We start from the raw sequence: 4,863 nt of genomic DNA on the forward strand, positions 1-4,863 counted from the left end.
CACTCCACTGTGAACTCCTGCTGCTTTCCTTGCTAAGATAACAGCAGCTTTCTGAAACTGGGAGCAGAAAGGAAGCAGTAAAAGCTGGGCATGGTGGCTCACACTGTCGGTCCCAGCACTAGGGACACAGAGGCAGCACATCTAGGGTTACATAGTAAGATCTTTTCTCCAAAAATAAAAGATAAAGTAAAACTTTCTTCCCTTGCCTTTTTTTTCTGTCAGGTACTTGGTCACAGCAACAGTAACTGATGGCACCCATCTGTTGTTGTTCCTCAGTACTTAGCAGCAGCACCACATTCAAGATCTGAATCTTGTCTCTCTGCCCCAGAAAAACACAAAGCACTAGAGCAGGGTTCCTGGATTCCTCCTTGCCTTTGTTTGTTCCTTTTTTAACCCGATATGCATTGCTTCTTGAAAGAATAGTTTCTTGGATGTAAGATGATTGGCACCGACACATCCCAAGGTCTTTACATTGTTCTGGAGGAAGGCAGTGGCACAGATTAACACACATGCACACTACACTTTAAGGGTTACTATTAAGAGGACAGAAATAGATTACGACTTCAATGTCCAAACAAAGGTACAGACCAAAAAGAGAACCCAATTAAGCCAGTACAGAGCAGAAAATAAGAAAAAGCAACAACAAAAGGCTGATAAACAAAAAGCATGCAGCTTCCTGATTCCTGTAGAATCAGCATCCTAAATCCCTCCACAATCCTTCAAAAACTATACCAATTGACAATGGAAACAAATTAAATCACTCCATCCTTCACCTCCAGCATCATTCAGAGACAGAGAATACCTTGAACTTCAATTTACATGTAAATGGGAGATAAATATCTGAAACCTGAAGAGCTGGCTCTAAAGCTACAGCTCAATAAAATCAGAAGGGTGAGCATGTAGAGAGCAGCTGGGACCTAGAATGACCATAGGGACAGTATAGCATCAGCTCTGCTGTCCCATAAGGAGTGGATGTTAACCTGGGAGGGGAAATGACAGACTGCTCTGAGACCTGGGGATTCAGAGCACTGCCTGCTGGGTTACAGAGGGGAGCATTTTTGACTATTTATGACATTTTAGGACCTCAGTCACTTTAGAAATAAGCAGAACCTCATAAAATAGCAATAATGAAAACACAGCTTATTAGCACCTATGAGCTTCCGTAGATGCAGTTGTCAAAAGAAATACGAGGCTGGAGGAATATTTCTGGTTAAGAATGCTTGCCTGGGAACTCTGCCTCTTGGAATAGACCCAGCCTAGCTCTCCCCCACGACACTCTCAGCATTCTCTTCTAGCCAGTCTCCATTCCTTTGTTCCACTATTTCTCAGACATACTTTCTATTATGGACCCCCAGAGACCACACTGCCCTGGGACTCAGCCAGGCAGTTTTCAGCATCCTTCCTGCCCCCATTATGATCTGTCCAGACTTACTCTTAGTCCTGTAGTAGGACTCCCTTTTTTCACCCTACCTCCAATTCCTGGTGACTCTTTTTTGTTTGTTTGTTTTTGTTTTTTGGAGACAGGATTCTCTGTGTAGCCTTGGCTGTCCTGGACTCACTTTGTAGACCAAACTGGCTTGGACTCACCTGCCTCTGTCTCTTTGAGTACTGGGATTAAAGGAGGGGCCTTCATGCCTGGCTTCCTGAGGCTCTTGTTCCACCCCCTCCCCCAGCAATTTCCCCTCTCAGCCTTTCTTTCTAGCCCATCTCCATTCCTTTCTGTCACTGAAGGACTCCCTCTCTGTAGGAACCCTACAGCTATCACACCAAAGAATGAAACACCTACCTAACAAAGACAGCCCAGATATCAACCCCAGCAAACAATTCGAACATCATAACTCCAGGTGCCTAAATTCCAGGGCAAAACCACAAACACAAACAGCCAAGACTATATCTCTTCCAGAAGGTAGTAACTGCGGTGAGCCCTAAAAATGCAATATAGCTGAAGCAGGACACAAAGACCTCAAAACAGCAATTATGAATATGTTCAAGTACCTTAAACAAGATATAAATAAATCCCTTGAAGTCTGTGAAAACGCAGCTGAATGAAATAATGAAAACAATTCAAGACACGAAAATAGAATCTAACAAAGAAATCGAATTGCTAAAGAAAACCTAAACTGAAATAAAACTGGAAATGAGAAATTTAGGATGTCAAACAAAAGCCCCAGAGATAAGCTTCGCCAACAAATTACAAGACTTGGATGAGAGAATCTCAGGTGTTGAATACAAAGTAAAAGTGGCTAGTAGAAATGGTTAAATCAGTCAAAGAAAATAGTAAATCTAAAAAAAAAAAAAAAATCCAGATATAAAACATTCAGGAAATATGGAACAACACAAAAAGACCAAATCTACAAATAATAGGAATAGAAGAAGGAGAAGAAATCCAGGCCAAAAGAACAGGAAAAAAAAATAGTGTTAGGTACTTTATTTTTTCTTTTTTATTATATTTTAATTATTTAAAACAATTTCAAATTTAAAAATATTTTCATTATATTCTTCCTCTCCTCCAAGTCCTTCCAGATCTTTTTCCCCTTCCTATTCACCTAAATTTAAGTATTTTCTCAAAAAACAAAACAAAACAAAAGCCCAACACAGCAATAAATCCCCCCTAAAACCAAGAAAACAAAACAACATTCAAAAAGAAAAACAAAAACCCCTTACCAAACTGTAACTAAATAAAAGCACACATATGCACACATACACACACACACACACACAACTCTGTGTAATCCATTATATGCTGGTCAAGTACTCCTGAATGTGAGGCCTGCTCTGGAGTAGATGATATATCCAGTGTTTTTTATGAGACAGGGTTTTTCTGTAGCCCTCTCTGTCCTGGAACTAGACAGGCTGGCCTGGCCTACAAGAGAGTTCCAGGACAACGAGGGCTACATAGAAAAAACAAAAACAAAAACAAAACTCTTGAAAAACCAAATAAAAAAAAAGTAAAGAAAAGAAAATTGAAATAGGAGGCTGGAGAGATGGCTCAGAGGTTAAGAGCACCGGCTGCTCTTCCAAAGGTCCTGAGTTCAGTTTGCAGCTACCACATGGTGCTCACAACCATCTATAATGAGATCTGGTGCCCTCTTCTGGTGAGCAGGTGTTCATGCAGGCAGAGCACTGTGTACATAATAAATAAATATTTCAAAAAAAAAGCAAAGAAAGAAAACTGAAATACCACTCTGCATCCTATCTGATTACCATGTATTAAAGTTGGGTGTCATCCATCAACAACAGAGAATACAAACTCATTAAAAGTGAACAACTCACTATGGAATGAAAAATGGGTCAAGAGAGAAAACTCATGAAAGGAATGAAAAGCCTTTAAGAGTTGAATGAGAGGTGCGGCAGGAACACGGAGACACCTCAGGCCACGCCCGACCCTTGCTGGGCAGGAGCTGCAGAATCGGAGAAGAGAGGCCGAGCTGTTGGTGGGCTCTGAAGACAGGCGGACCTGGAGAGTCAAGGCAGATGCTGTTCTTGTTTCTTGGAAAGTGGTGAATTACACTGTCCATCAACAGAGCAAAGTGTCAAGTGGGCCTATGAGGTCTTCCTTTGAGAAAACCGGCTGCTGTGAGTCAGAGCTGCACCCTAGTCCAGGAGGAGAGGTGGTGCCTGAGGAGTGGAGCCACAGCTGAGCCGTGTCTGGTGCCTGCGGAGTGGAGCCCACAGCTGAGCCACGGCCTGTGCCTGCAGAGTGGAGCCACAGCTGAGCCACGGCCTGTGCCTGCAGAGTGGAGCCACAGCTGAGCCACGGCCTGTGCCTGCAGAGTGGAGCCACAGCTGAGCCACGGCCTGTGCCTGCAGAGTGGAGCCACAGCTGAGCCACGGCCTGTGCCTGCAGAGTGGAGCCACAGCTGACCCACGGCCTGTACCTGCAGAGTGGAGCCACAGCTGACCCACGGCCTGTGCCTGCAGAGTGGAGCCCACGGCTGAGCCACGGCCTGTGCCTGCAGAGTGGAGCCACAGCTGAGCCACGGCCTGCTGTGTTTACTTCTGGTCGCTGGCCCACTTGTTAATCTCTTGTTCAGTCTCTCCAGCGGCGGTTCAACCATGAGACTGGGCAACTCAATGATGAATTACGGTTTTTCTGTTCTGTGTTTAACTTTGGCCAAGGGTTTCTTTCCTTTGGAATCTCAGGGTTGGACAGTTAACCATCCCATCTTTCAAAAGATGTCTTTATTGGTTATGCTCAACAATTTGAGCATTATTAAGCCATTATTAGGCATTATTGTGAAGACAACACTTACATATGTCCTTGAGCATGGAGAAGTTGAACTGATGTCCCCACTGGCCAGTGTTCATGGTGCTGGAAGGTACTTTGCATACTGACTGGAGGAGAAAGATAATAATTGCTATCTCCCAGTTCCATTCTGTGTGACCTACAACAGTGACCTGCCTGCATGCTATGCTGGTTCAATAGTAGCACAAATGTTATGACGGTGACCAACCACTTAGATTGGATTTAAAGCCCAGTTCATGAGATAGAACCACACCTAACACTGCTGAAGTGGTCAAGAACCTGACTTGATATGTCATGGGCCTAGTGGAAAAAACAGTATTACTTCTGCTAAGGGAACATAGCAATAAAGTAACTCCTAATGATACACTGCAGTACCTGTAGATCAGTGCCTTGCTCAGCTCTCATCTAAGAAGCTTCTTCTTGTAAGAGATGGAAGCTAACAAAGACCCACAGCTGGATAATGGGTAGAAAGTGACAAACTTTGGATCGCTTAGTCTTAAATGTCGTTATCAAAACCTTCCTCTCAAGGCTTGGGATCTATGCGGAGAAGGAGGCAGAAAGATCGTAAAAGCCAGAGGTGATCCATGGCTCCAACTAAACAGTGTCTTCCAGAAACA

Source organism: Meriones unguiculatus, chromosome 1 (genome assembly GCF_030254825.1).
Source record: "Meriones unguiculatus strain TT.TT164.6M chromosome 1, Bangor_MerUng_6.1, whole genome shotgun sequence".
Lineage (NCBI taxonomy): Eukaryota > Metazoa > Chordata > Mammalia > Rodentia > Muridae > Meriones > Meriones unguiculatus.